Source organism: Spermophilus citellus (genome assembly GCF_964194105.1).
Source record: "Spermophilus citellus genome assembly, chromosome: 15".
NCBI lineage: Eukaryota > Metazoa > Chordata > Mammalia > Rodentia > Sciuridae > Spermophilus > Spermophilus citellus.
This window is the reverse complement of record NC_138195.1, coordinates 22,068,823-22,085,014: the sequence shown is the minus strand read 5'-3', so window position 1 is coordinate 22,085,014 and position 16,192 is coordinate 22,068,823. Positions and strand designations below refer to the sequence as shown.

The 16,192-nt window shown below is 35.8% G+C and overlaps 1 protein-coding gene across 1 annotated transcript in view; it reads right to left on the bottom strand.

The window, feature by feature from the left end:
- LOC308634036 (ankyrin repeat domain-containing protein 26-like) overlaps positions 1–16,192 on the bottom strand; it is a gene marked incomplete at its 3' end in the record, with an annotated part of 225,360 nt that overhangs the window by 100,653 nt on the left and 108,515 nt on the right. The gene's annotated exons all lie outside the window — the stretch shown is intronic.

Sequence of the window (16,192 nt, the reverse complement as noted above, 5' to 3'; positions counted from 1 at the left end):
CAGAAATGTCAAGAACAAATGCATGGAAAAAGAAAGTTTCTTGAAAAAGGACCTGGCAACAAAGGAAATGATAAAGAGATTGAAGAATGAACCTACAGAAGAGGAGAAAATCTTATCTACAACTCCCCTGAGAGGGAATAAATAAGAATATATAAAGAATACAAAACATTTAATATCATGAACACAATTAAGTCAATGAATAAGAACTAAGCAAACATTTCTCAAGAGAAGAAACATAAATGATTAAATATGTAAGAAAAAAATGATCAAAATATCTAGTAATCAAGGAAATGCAAGTCAAAACTACACAGAGATTTTCCTCTGAATTCAGTTAGAATGTTAAATATCAAGAATATAGACAATAAAGGTCAGAGAGAATTTGGAGAAAAGGTACACTCACACATTGTTGGTGGGACGACAAGTTAGTGCAAACACTCTGGGAGGGAGAATGGAGATTTCTCAAAAAACTGGGAATGAAACCACCACCATGTGGAGATATACTCCTCTGTGTTTGTCCAAAGTGGTAAAATCAGCAGACAACTGGGGATACAAATACATCAATGTCTATAGCAAAACAAGTAGCCAAGACGTACTGAATGGAATATAAATGTGGTATATATACATAGAAAAGTTTTACTCTGTCTTTTTGAATGAGATTTTTCTATCAGCCAATAAATGGATGAAATTGGAGAATGTCGTACAAAATACAATAAGTGAAATGAGAAAATCAAGCAAAGAAAAGTTTTCTCTCATAGGCAAAGCTAAAGCAACAAAAGAAGAACAATGGTGGAATGGATATCATGAAGTTAAGGGAAGATTAGTGAAGTAGAAAATGACTGATGTGGAAGGAGAAATGTTAGATTCCTAGAGGGAATGTGCAATGAATGTGACATAATTACTTGATGTCCATGTGTAAGTATATAATGGTGACCTCCACTTTTATGTATCTCAATTATCACTGATTAAAAATTAAAAATTAAAGGAGTGTAAAGGTATCTACTAGAGGAGAGGAAGGTGAGGGAGGAGAAAAAGGAAAGGGAGGAACCCGGGTCTAAAATAGTACCAACAAAATGCATGTATGATTATATCCCAATGAACTCAACTCATGTTCAACCATAAGGCTCTTTATAGAAAAACACATGGTATTGGTTAAACTGGATATCCATATGTTGAAGAATGATATAGATCTCTATATCTCCCCATGCACAAGACAACACAAAGCAGATACAAAATATAGATTCAGAGTAGATGTGCTGCTAATGCTTCTAGGTAATCCAGGGAAACATCACATCATATAACTAGACTAAGGCTTTACGAACAGGAATATTATAGCAGAGGAAATAATAGCAAAAAGACACAAACAGAAGTGCACTCAAATAAAATCTTCAGAAGAGCAAAGGAAACTATTAACAGAGTAAGGAGAAAGTTTATTGCATGGAGGACAATCCTTGCTGGTTAATCTTTGACAAAGGACTGGTATAATACGTATAAAATAAGACTGAAATTCAGCACTGGAAATACAAACAACCCATTTAATCAATGGCACATGAACAGAGAGGTCACAAAGGAAAATGTATAATTGCTCAGCATTTATATGAAGTGCTATTCACTGTCTTTAGCCATCAGAAACATGCAAATCAAAATTCAATTTGGAGCCTATCTTACCCCATTCAGAGAGGCAATATTCAAGAATACAAGAAATAAACTCCAATGATGATATGGGGAATAGGAATTCTTCAACATTATTGTCAATGATGAATATTATTTTTGTTGATTTTTTAAATGAATGACAGCAGAATGCATCACAATTATTATTACACATATACAGCACATTTTTTCATATCTATAGTTGTATATAAAATAGGTTGACACCAATTCATGCCTTCATACTTGTACTTTGGATAATGATGTCTATCACATTCCACCATCCTTGCTAATGCCCTGCCCTCTCCTTTTCCCTCTCACTCCTCTGCCCTATCTAGAATTCATCTATGAGGATGAATATTATTACAGACACTATGGAAATCAGGAGGGTGGTTACTCCTAAAATAGAAAGACAAATTATATTTCTTTTGCTTCTTAGTTGAAATTAATTTCAAGTGTTTCAATAGACTCTCGTCTATAGTTCCTGCTAATCTTCACTTCTCTAATTTTGTTGTTTGCAGTATATATCCTTTGTTTTCACTCTCTTATTCAATCTACACAGTTACGTTGCTCTTCTTTAAAGACTACTTCCTAATTTTTTGCCTTCTAACCTTAAGATTCACCTAGTTTTCAGCTATTCATTTGGTTTTATTTCTACTTCTTTTCTTCCTCAACAGCTTACATGACAATCATTTATTCTATCAACATCTACAAATCTCAGTCCTGCACATAATTCTTTCTTGGTGCTATACTCATTTTCTCTTGTGAACTACTAGTGGCCTTATATTTTTGTCGGAACAGTGTCAGCATTCTGAGGATATTGAAGATGATACGTTCAAAAAGGGGGTAGGAAAAATTTGTTACAAGGAGCCTTACCTTCATGTCAGGTGACGAAGGAGGAGTACCATGCAAGCTCTTGAATTTCATTCTTCTGGAAGGAGCAGTCCAAAATATATGTTCCCCTACTCTATCAGAATCACTGTTGTCACCTGAGGCTTGATTTTCATGCTTCTCCTGATCATGTTTTGCTTTCATGAAAAAAAATTAAAATACACGTGAAACTCTCTGTAATTTCAAGTGAATAAACAGCACAAGAATGGAGAGTCTTCAAAGAGATTACCATCTTTCTTGGATTGCCAAAAATATTTATGAACTTCTCCTTTTTCTTCACAGACAGTCTAGGAAGAAAAAAAACATGATAAGTGTAATGAGAAACCATTACATAAAGGTTCTTCTCAGCAACACACAGATCATTTTATAAAATACACCACATCTGAGGCCACAAAGCATCTCTCAGTCCATCCAAATAATTGAAACTTACCGTGCATCCCATCAGATCATCACAGAATAAAATTAGAAAGCAACAACATAATAAAAAAATAAAAGCTTCTCTAACAAATATAAACTAAATGCATGCTACTGACTGACCAAAGGACAGCAGAAGACATCATGGACAAAATATAATACTCAAAAGTTAATGAGAATAGAGACACAACATATCCAAAACTCAGAGGCATTATGAAGGTGTTCAATGAGGAGAGCTCAGAAAACTGATTTCATTCATTAAAAGAATAGAAACTCCCCAAATAAATAACCTAAGTAATAGAAAAATAAGAATAAATCAACATTAAATGCAGCACAAGATGGGAAAGAATTAAAATCAGAGGCAAGATCCATGAAATGGAAACAACAAAACAGTTTCTAAAACAACAATGATACAAAAAGTTGGTATTTAAAAAAAATAAGATAAAATGGATAAACCTTAAGACATTCTTATTAGAGAAAGAAGAAAAAATACAATTGTCTAAAATTTATGATGTATAAGTAAATATCAAACAGAAAACTTTAGATTGGAATAGAGAGGCTAATCAGAAAATATTTGCAAAACTTATACTCCAATCACATAGAAAATCATAAAGACATTGAGAAATTTCTACATAAAAATTACCTACCCAAACTGAGCCTTGACAACATAGAAAATTAAAAAGATCAATTTCAAACTATGAAATAGAAGATACTATCAAAGCCCAGCCACAATGAAAAGCAAAAGCACACAATGGGATCTCAATATATTTCAATCAGACCTTCAATGAAGAATTAACATCAGTCCTCTTCAAATTATTCTATGAAGAAAAAAATGGAGGTGACACATCCAAACTCCTCTATGAAGCTAGAATCACACTGATTCCAAAATCAGACAAAGACACATCAAGGAAACAAAACTTCAGGCCAATAATCCTAATGTACATAAAAAATTGTTTTGTTTTGTTTTAAACACATACTACAGGGACACATCCACATCAATGTTTATAGCAGCACAATACACCATAGCTAAACTGTGGATCCAACCTTGATGCCCTTCAGTGGATGAATGGATAAAAAAAAATGTGGCATACACAATAGGATACTACTCAGCAACTAAAGAATAAAATCATGGCATTTACAGGTAAATGGATGGCATTAGACAAGGTAATGTTAACTAAGTTAGCTAATCCCCAAAAAACAAATGCTGAATGTTTTATCTGCTATAAGGAGGCTGACTCATATTGCGGTAGGTAGAAGGACCTTGGGTGGAATAGATGCATTCTAGATAGGAAAGAGAGATGGGAGAGAAAGGGAGAAGGCAGGGGATTAGCAAGGATGATGGAATGTGATGGACATTATTATTCAAAGTACATGAATGAAGGCACAAATTGGGTGTCAATCTACTTTATATACAGAGATATGAAAAATTATGGTATAGATGAATAATAAGAATTATAATACAAAAAAACAAAGTACATGTATAAAGACAGGAATTGGCATGAACATACTTTATATACAAAGATATGAAAAATTGTGCTCTATATGTGTAACAAGAATAGTAATGTATATTGCTGTTGTGTATTTAAAGAAATAAAATCAATTAAATAGAAAATATATTAAAAAAGGAAATGTTCTTAAAAAATACTGGTAAATTGCATAGTAAAACACATGAAAAAGATAGTTCACTACAAGCAAGTGGGTTGCACTCTAAGGTTGCAATGTTGGCTGAACATAGGGAAAACAACCCTTATCATTTACCACATCATGACACAAAAAGACTAGAATAACATGACTATCTCAAAAGAAGCAGAAAAAGCATTTAACAAAATAGAAGTTAAAACACAAGAAACCAGGAGGAGTAAAAACATACCTCAACATTGTGAAATATATTTATACTAAAACCAAGGCCAACCTCATTCTATATAGAGACAAACTGAAAGCATTCCTTCTAAAAACTGAAAATGTCAGGGATGCCTGCTCTTATCACTTCTGTTCAAAATACGCCTTTGTCACTCTAACCAGAGCTATTATCCACAAAAGAGAAAGAAGAGGCATACATCCAGGAAAAGAAGACCTAACACTACTCTCTATTTCGAAAAGACATGATTCTCAGTTTACAAGACCCAATAAACTGCACCTGAAAACTTCTGAAACTCATGAACAAATGCAGCAAATAAGCAAGAAACAATCAAAACCCATAAACCACTTTCATGGGAGTAAACTAAAACAATTCATGACCATTTAAGCCAGCACTGCTGAAGGTAATCAAAGAAATCCTACATATAAAAAAGATTAAAAAAACAGAGCATGCGAAAGAATAAATGTCACAAGAGTAGGTAAGAAACTGTGAATTATGAGTGAATCCAATGTTAAAAGAAAGCAAAGTACCATGAAAAAAATACATACCTGTCTACCATTTACACTGAATGTAAATGGGTTTCACGATTCAATTAAAAGACATTAAGTGGAATACTGAAGGAAAATACCAAGACACAATTGTACGTTTCTGTCAGAAAAAAAAATCATATTCAAAGAGACTCTCAGAATGAAAGGATAGAAAATGGTATTTCCATTTCATACAAATGGAAGCCAAATGCAAGGAACACTGGCTCTTCTCATATTTGTCAAAGCAGACTTCAAACCACAAAGAACCAGACATGACAAGGAGGTTACTACCTACTGGTAAAAGGAATAATCCAACAAGAAGATATAATGGCTGTAAATATATCAGTGCCCTTAATTTCATGAAAAATATTTCTCAAAGTGAAAAAAATAGATGGATACCAGTTTAATAAGTGTATGTCACTTCAATTGATCACTCTAACAAATAGCTATGTCATCCAGACCAAAAAAAATCAACAAAAATTACAGACTTCAAGTGTACGTTTGATCAAAAGGACTTTACAATGTCTACAGAATATATACTCAGTAGAATAATAGTATAATATTCATTATTCTCATAAACAGGTTCCAGAGTAGGCTATAAAGGCTATTTGTAGCATATACACAAAGCAATTTCTCACATATCATCTGATGATATTAAAATAATATTTCAAACTGAGACCAAGAAAAACACAGAGACAGTACATCTTATTAGAGAATGAGCAATACAATTTTACCCGATGTATGGCTCATGCACAAATCAGGTCAGGGAAATATTAAAAGACCCATAAAATCAATTAAAAAGAGAAACACAATCCAGATCTAGAGGGTACAATGAAACCAATGCTAAGATGGAAATTTATAAATGTGGCTACATACCATAAAAAATGTGAGGGATATCAACTAAATAAACTACAGTGGAATCTCCAGGACTTAGGGAAACAAGAACAATCCAACTCCAATTCTAGTAGAAACAAAGGAAGGATAAATATTAGTATGAAAATTAATTAACATGGAAAATGATTGAAAAAATACAAAGGATCAATGGAACCAAGATTTGGTTTTTGAAAAGATAAACAAGATGGATAAAGCCTGCACAAAACCAAACCAAGTAAAGAGAGAGAAGATATAAATGAATAAATTTAAGACAAAAGAAGTGGATCTTACAACACACCTTTATGAAATCCTGAGGAACATTAAGAACTATATTGAAAACTTAAATGCCAATAAATCCAGAGAATGTTAGGATGATTTACATTATGAAATTTAGAATATGTGGAAGTAGTAGATAAATGTCTCTCTATATATGACTTACAAAAATTGATTCAAGAGAATAACTGGAAATTGAAACGGACTAATAATATGTCACTATATTGAAGCAGTTATGAAAAGCCTTTCAAAAAATGCAAGTACCAGAGTGATTCATGGCTGAATTTTGCCAGACCATCAGATGAGAACTAACACGGCTACTCCCCCAAAGATTATATGTGATAGAAATTAAGGACACTGGCAAATGCATTCTAGGAGGGCAATATCATGAAGGCAATATCACTCTTTTAGGAAACTGCATAAGAACAAAACAAGAAAAGAAAAATTTTAATAATATTCTTGAGGAAGATCTTTGCAAAACCCTCATGGAATTAATGAAAATATTTCGAATAACACATTGTAAGAATCATACAACATAAAATTGGATTAATTTTAAAGATGCAAAATGATTCAACACATGCCAATCAATAATTGCAGAAAACCACAGAGATACAAGACAAAATTCTCATGATGACCTCAATAGATATAGAAGAAGCCTCTGACAAAATTCAACAGTCCTTCATGAGATGTCTTAGCAAACAGAGTACAGCAAGAACTTCCTATAGTATTACAAACTCTATATATTCCAAATCCAAAGTAAAGGGCAAACTGAATGGAGAAAAATCTACAGCATTTCCTCTAAAATCAGAAATAAGAATGAGGTGTGCATGTTCACCAGATTTCACATTTCACCAGATCCCCTGAAATTATAGTCAGAGCAATTAGACAAGGGAATTAAATAAAAAAGAAGTCAATTTTCCATATGTACAGATCATGTTAACCTCTTTTGGAAGATCCTAAAGGCTCTATCAGAAGTAGTTAAGATGGGATATAGAACTTTAGCAATCTCTCTGAAAACAACTTCAAAACACAAGCATGCATAATACAATACAAATACAAAGAACCCCACTGAGACTGAAATATGGATAACATCTCCATTTATAGTAGAAGCAAAATCATACATAGGAATAATCCAATCTAAAGTGGAAAATGGCAAAATCATAAAATGAAGTTGAAGAAGTCTCAGTAAGAAAAAAAGAGACATCATAAATTAGAGAAACATCTAATATTATAAAAAAGCAGATTTAATGTTGGGAATATATCTATATTCGAATAAAGTGGTTCACAGATTTTATGCAATTTCTATCATAACTCTGATGATATTCATGGAACTGGAAAAAATTATCCTGAAATTCATATCATTGAAAAAAGACCAAAAATTGAAAATGAAAACTTGAAACATAAGAGCAATGCAGAATGCACTGCAGTACACAATTTCAAAGCATAACACAGAGCAATAGATAGGAAAACACATGGCCCTGGCATTAAAACAATCAGAACTGACTGAAGAGACAGATACAAATCCACAAATATGCAGTCATCTGATTTCTGGACAGAAATGCCAACAACAAATGCATGGGAAAAGAAAGCTTTTTTTTTTAAGTCCAAGCAATAAACGAAATGATAAAGAGAGTAAGGAGAAAAATCTATAGAAGAGGATAAAATCTGTCTACATCTCATCTGAGAGGGCATTAATAAGAATATTCAAACAATACAAAACACTTAATTCCATAAATACAATTAAGTCAATTAATATGAACTAAACAAACATTTTTCAAAAGAAGAAACACAAAAGATCAAATAAGTAAGAAAAAAATGATCTAAGTATCTGCTAATCAAGGATATGCAATTCAAAACTACACAGAGATTTTCCTCTGAATTCAGTTAGAATGTTAAACACCAAGAATATAGACATTAAAGGTTGGTGAGAATGTGGGAAAAAGGTACACTCATTCATTGTTGGTGGGACCACAAGTTAGTGCAAACCCTCTGGGAGGGAGATTGGATATTTCTCAAAAAACTGTGATTGAAACCACTATGTGGAGATATACTCAGCAGTTATATGTCCAAAGTGGAAAAATCAGCAGACCAATAGGGATACAAATACATCAATGTCTATAGCAAAACAACACACAGTAGCCAAGAAATACTGAATGGAATATAAATGTGGTATATATACATATAAAAGTTTTGGTCTGTCTTTTCCAATGAGATTTAGCCATGAGCCAATAAATAGATGGAATTGGGAATGTCATACAAAATGCAATAAGTCAAATGAGAAAACCAAGCAAAGAAAACTTTTCTCTCATTCGCAAAAGCTAAAGCAAAATAGGAAAAACAATAGTGGAATGGATATCATGAAGTTAAGGGAAGATTAGTGAAGTAGAAAATGACTGATGGAGAAGTAGAAAGGTTAGATTCATGGAGGGAATAGGCAATGAATGTGACATAATTACTCGATGTGCATGTGGAAGTATGTTATGTTGACCTCAATCTTTGTGTATCTCAATAAGCACTGATAAAAAATTAAAAAATAAAGGAGTGGAACGGTGTCCAGTAGAGGAGAGGAAGGTGAGGGAGGAGAGAAAGGAAAGGGAGGAACTCGGTTCTGAAATGGTGCCGACAAAATGCATGTATGATTATATCACAATGAACTCAACTCATGTTCAACCACAAGGCACTTTATGGAAAAACACATGGTATTGGTTAAAATGGATATCCATATGTTGAAGAATGGGTATAGATCTCTGTATCTCCCCATGCACAAGACAACACAAAATGGATACAAAACATAGATTGAGTAATAGGAATGCTGCTAATGCTTCTAGGTAATCCAGGGAAATATCTCATCATATACCACAGACTAAGGCTTTATGAACAGAAATATTAGAGCAGAGAAAATAATGGCACAAAGGCACAAACAGAAGTGCATCAAAATAAAATTTTCATAAGACCAAAGGGACCCACCAATATAGTGAGGAGAAAGTTTATAGCATAGAGGGCAATCCTCGCTGGCTAATCTTTGATAAAGGATTGGTATATTAAATATATAAACAAGTAAGAAATTCAGCACTGGAAATGCAAACAGCCCACTTAATCAATGCAACATAAACAGAGAGGTCACCAAGGAAAATGTATAATTGCTCAGCTTCTATATGAAGTGCTATTCACTGTCTTTAGCCATCAGGTACATGCAAATCAAAATTCTATTCAGAGTCTATCTTACCCCATTCATAAAGGCAATATTCAAGAATTCAAGAGATAAACACCAATGATGATTGGGGAATAGGAATTCATCAACATTATTGGTGAGGATGCATATTATGACACCCACTATGGGAATCAGGAGGTTACTCCTAAAACTAAAAAGACAAATATCAATTGACCCAGCAATACCATGCCCCACTATTTACAGAAAAACAATAGTCAGTGTACACACAATGGACTAGTTTTCAGGCCTAAGAATTGTGTCATGTAGCAGAAAAATTGATGGAACTGGACAGCACCCTATTGAACCAAATAAGCCAGACACAGAAAGGAACATGTCATTAGTGGAAAGGTTCATCACCAAATTTGAGAGAAGACAATTAGTGAAAAGGGAGAAGAGAGAAACTGAAGGAGGAGGAGATGCTAAGGCTATATTTTGGGAGTGATATGCTTCACACTAACTTATACACATATGAAAATATGCCACAGTGAAACCCTCTATTCTGTATAACAAAGGTGCAGAGGTCCAAAACTATATCTTAATCATTTTCATTAGTACTAAGATGAAATAATTATTTGAACTCTTACTAAGAAGGGAAGTGATGAAATTCATTAAGTATCTAAAATGTGTAGGCATATATTTGAATGTGTTCTTATATTTCACAATCATAAAACGATCGTGGTGATGTTATCTCACACCCTGTTCCCAATCCCTCCAGAATATGAGGAGATGAATGGTAGACAAGTGTTCTCTCTGGAGAGAACGTAGTCCTCTCCTAGACCTTTATGGTGCTGGCCCCTTCCCTTCCTTGATGGGTCCACTTAAATGTCACACATGGAAAGACCTTCACTGATTCTAGAATTCCACTCACCCACTTCTCCATGTCGGAACTATTTGAGTACTCCATAAACATTAAATATGTGAGATTTATATGTCTTTCAATTATTAGTTAAAATGAATTTCAAGTGTTTCAGAAGACCCTTGTCTACAGTTACTGCTATCCTTAACTTCACTAATTCTTGTTGAGAGCCACAGCCAAAGGGGCCCCAGCAAACTTCCAGCTGCCAGCTGATGATTGGCTCACAGCGGCCCCAGCAACATCTAGCTGATTGGCTCCTCTGCGGTGATGTTCATTGGGCTGTTTCCCTGCCCTTCAGACTGCCAGCTGATGATTGGCTCACAGTGGCCCCAGCAACATCTAGCTGATTGGCTCCTCTGCGGTGATGTTCATTGGGCTGTTTCCCTGCCCTTCAGACTGCCGGCTGATGATTGGCTCACAGCGGCCCCAGCAACATCTAGCTGATTGGCTCTTCCACGGAGCTGCTCATTGGGGGACTTCTTTGGCTCCGCCCACACGACCCAGCCAATCGGCCTCAAGAACAGGAGGATTGTGGGAGGTGGTGAGGGTTGTGTGGGGGTGAGAGGCTTGTGGGAAGCCGGTGGTGGCAGTTGGGCTCTGAGGGGTTTTTCCTGAGGAGCGGTTTTGTTTGGCGTTTGTAGTTCTAAAAATAAAGTTAGTTTCTTTTGACAAGTGGCTCCTGAATTGTGCCCAGCCAGACTGCGGCATTTGGTGGCTCGCACGGGAAGCGACTGAGGGTAAGTAAACTGCTCGCCCCTGAGGGCAGGGCAAGAGGATGGGTAGCCATTCTAAGATTCCTCTTTTGTTTTGCTTCATTTTTGTTTTAACTTGCCTGTCCCTGGAGAAACCGCTCACATCTGAGGAAAAACTATTTGCGTCTGAGGAAAAACTATTTGCGTCTGAGGAACAGATGGGGAGAAAGGACGGATGCACATGTCAGGAGGATAGAAAGGCTGTCATAATGATTTTGTGTGGTTCCATTTTTATTTCATTCTGTCTCAGTTTTGTTTGGGGTTATCTTGTTGGGTTGTATTATAGTAGAAATACGGGATCAGCAATTAGTAAAAAACAAACCAAAAGACTGTTAAGTAAATTGTTAGAGGAAGGAGGCATCGCAGTAAAATCAAGAACAGTCAGGGCATACGTTGATACAATACAACAATGTAGCCCATGGCTTTTTAAGGAGGAGTTGTTAGATATATCACAGTGGGACCATCATGGTGAGGATTTAAAAAGAATAGAAAAGAACAACCCAGGGACTCTGCCAGTTGGCACATTGACATTGTGGGCGTTGGTATCTGGTTTGCTTAGTCCAAAGCCTTCAATTCAGACAAAGGTAGAGGAAGGAGAAGACATAAAGATTCAAGTAAAAGAGAAGGTCTTTCGAGCTAGTGAGGCAGAGGAAGGAAGTTTAGAGCAGAAAAAGCCATCAGGGGAAAAGTTACAACAGGAGACTGCTAATAACACCTTTCTATCAGAGAGTGTAAGTGTCCAACCAACAGCACCACCTCTACAGGAGACTGCTACTAACAGCATTCTATCACCAGAGGGCATAAGTGTCCAATCAACAGCACCACCTCCATATGCTAGGAGGCTCCCAACCCCCGCAGTTGATAGTTGGGATCCTGAGACAGGATCTCAAGTATGCCCTGTATTTGAGGTAGGAGGGCAGCGAATTTACCAGGGTTTAAATTTCAAAACAGTGAAGGAGCTAAAAGAGGCTGTAACAACCTATGGTCCTCAAGCACCCTTCACTGTAAGCTTAGTCGAATCCATTACCAACTTAAGCATGACGCCAGCAGATTGGGCTAATATGTGTAAAGCTGTGCTAAATGGAGGACAATATCTGTTATGGAAGGTTGCCAATGAGGAATTTTGCAAGGAGACGGCTAGGCGAAATGCAGCAGCTGGTTATTCTCAGAGAAATCTAGATATGTTGTTAGGAAAGGGACCTTATGAAGATCGGCAGCAACAAATTGCATATGATCCTGGCGTATACTCACAAATTGCTGTAGATGCAGTTAAGGCATGGAAGACTTTACAAGGACATGGAGGTTTACAAGGTCAATTATCTAAGATAATAAAAGGAGCTAATGAACCTTATGCTGAATTTGTAGATAGGCTTATTCAAACAGCTACCAGAGTTTTTGGGAATACAGAACAAGCAATGCCATTAATAAAACAACTGGTGTATGACCAAGCGAATCGTTGGTGCAGAGATATCATTAGACCATGGAAACAGGAAGATTTAAACACATATATTAAATTATGTAGAGACATTAATGAACAAGAGCAAGTCATGGCAGCTGCAGTAAAACAGGCTTTAGATGCCAGAGACATTAATGAACAAGGGCAAATTGTGGCAACTGCAGTAAAACAGGCTTTATATACCAGGCCAAGAACATGCTACAATTGTCAACAAACAGGACATTTTAAAAGGAATTGCCCCATAGGAGGAGGGTTTAACAAAACTAGGTATCAAAGGAGTAGAATACCGGGTATTTGCCCACGATGCCGTAGAGGGAGACATTGGGCTAATGAATGCCGTTCTCAAACCACCATAGAGGGTACTCCATTACATTGGGCTAATGAATGCCGTTCTCAAACCACCATAGAGGGTACTCCATTATCAAAAAACGAACAAGGACAAGGTGTTTATCCACAATATCGTGGACAAAGGCATCGGGCTCCATTGCCAAAAAATGGACAGGGGGCCCCAATGCTCCGGGGCCCCAAACCACAAATATACGGAGCACTGGAGGAACCCAGCAACCCCATCAGGGTAGTGACCAGGACACATTGTCCATCAGATCCCTCATCAGACAAACCAGAGGGAGCACAGGGTTGGACATCTGCGCCTCCGCCAGATCAGTACTAACTCCAGAGATGGGAGTTCAAATCATTCCCACAGGGGTAAAAGGACCTCTTCCCAAAGGAACAGTAGGCTTATTATTGGGACGCAGCTCTTCTACTCTAAAAGGACTTTTGATAAGTCCTGGGGTAATTGATCCCGATTATGAAGGTGAAATAAAAATTATAGCCAGTTCTCCAAAGGGTATATCAATAATTTCACCAGGAGATAGAATAGCACAGTTACTAATAATACCAAGCCTACATGATAAATTTTCCAGTCATGCTGTAGAAAGAGGTTCCAAGGGATTAGGCTCCACAGGTGTAGATTGGGCTATGCTTTCTTTAAATTTAGATTCTCGCCCCATGCTAAAACTAAATATTCAAGGACATGAATTTAATGGGCTACTGGATACAGGTGCAGACCTTAGCATCATCTCTCGTCAAGAATGGCCAAAACATTGGCCATTACAACAAGCCACTCAAACGCTTCGAGGCCTAGGAGTGGCGACTAATCCCGATAGAAGCGCGATGGTATTAGATTGGAAGGATCCTGAAGGATGTGAAGGAACTATACAGCCATATGTATTGGATCATCTTCCCGTAAATTTATGGGGACGAGATGTCTTAGATCAATTAGGTTTGACATTAACATATAACATCAATCAAAATGCACCCACTATTATGGCTAGACAAGGTTTTAGGAAAGGAAAAAGATTAGAAAAACAAGAACAAGGTATAGCAGAACCAATACAAATAGATCAAGGAACAGACAGACATGGGTTGGATTTTCACAAAGGGCCACTGAGACAATAAAAATTACATGGAAATCAGAAAGACCAGTATGGGTTCCTCAGTGGCCCTTGACTAAAGAAAAGATACAAGTAGCCCGTGATCTGGTCAAACAACAATTAGCGGAAGGACATATACAACCTTCTGTATCTCCCCATAATACTCCCATTTTTGTCATCAAAAAGAAATCTGGTAAATGGAGATTACTGCAAGATTTAAGAGCCATTAATAATGAAATGGTCATTATGGAACCTGCTCAATCGGGGATTCCTCAATTGTCTGCTTTGCCAAAAACTTGGTATGTTTTAGTTATAGATATTAAAGATTGTTTTTTTTCAATTCCAATTCATCCTGAGGATAGTCCACGTTTTGCATTTACTATCCCTGCACTGAATCATGAAGGTACTGATCAGAGATATGAATGGAAAGTACTCCCTCAAGGGATGGCTAACAGCCCAACTATGTGTCAAATTTATGTTAACAAAGTAATCCAGCCACTTAGAAATAAAAATCCTGAACTACAAATATTTCACTATATGGATGATGTATTATTAGCACATAAAGATAAAAACACATTGCTAGAATGTTATGCCACATTTACAAATTTATTAAAAAATTATAATCTAGAGATAGCAATAGATAAAGTACAATTAAATTTTCCAATTAATTATTTAGGAGTTCTATTATCCTCAACCATGGTCCGTCCACCAAAAATTCAAATACGAGTAGATCAACTCAAATCACTTAATGACTTTCAAAAGTTATTAGGAGACATAAACTGGATAAGGCCTTATCTAGGTATACCAACAGGAGAGTTGGGACCTTTATTTGATATCTTAAAAGGTCCATCAGATCCAAATTCACCCCGAATGTTAATGCCTGAAGCAAGAAAGGCATTAAAAATCATTGAAACATATATGGAAAATATGCATTTGGATAGAATTGATATAAGTTTGCCTTTATTATTTATTGTACTACCAACAAAAAATATTCCTACAGGAGTATTTTGGCAAGAAGGTCCATTATTATGGATACATTTATCTTATTCTCCTAACATTATTCTTACTAGGTATCCTGAGGCTGTAGGACAATTAATACTCAAAGGAATAAAAACAGCAAAGGGAGTATTTGGAATTTCTCCCAATAAAATTATTACTCCATATACTATGAATCAAATTGATGAATTAGCTAATGAGTTAAATACTTGGGCAATAATCATGTGCAAATCTAATGTTTCATTTGATAACCACTTACCATCTAATCCTTTATTGTCTTTTTGGTCATTGCATCCTGTAATTTTTCCAAAAATGACAAGAAAAACACCTATCATGAATGCTCCAAATATATTCACTGATGGGTCAAATAATGGTACAGCAGCAATAGTTACACCTGATCAAACTTTTACATTTTTAGTACCCAAACAATCAGCTCAAAAGGTAGAGCTTAATGCAGTATTACAAGCTTTTGTGATGTTTAAAGATTCTGTATTTAATTTATTTTCTGATAGTCAGTATATAGTTAATGCTATAGTATCCCTTGAAGATGCTGGTAGGATTTCCCCTTCTTCTACAGTTTTCTCTTTGTTTTCCACTATACAAAGTTTAATCTGGAACAGAAAAGATCCATTCTTTATAGGACATATCAGGGCACATACAGGATTGCCTGGAGCCCTTAGTTTGGGCAATGATTTAGCAGATAAAACTACACATGACATACATATTTTCTCTACACTAGAAGAAGCTATAAATTTTCATAAAAGGTTCCATGTCAATGCTAACACTTTACAAAAGCGTTTTAAAATAACTAAGGAACAAGCTAGACAAATAATAAAACAATGTCAAAATTGTGTGACCTTTTTACCACAAGTTAATCTTGGAGTCAATCCTAGAGGATTGATACCTAACCATATTTGGCAGATGGACGTCACACACTTACCAGAATTTGGAAAATTAAAATATTTGCATGTTACAGTTGATACTTCTTCTGGATTTTTGATGGGCTCC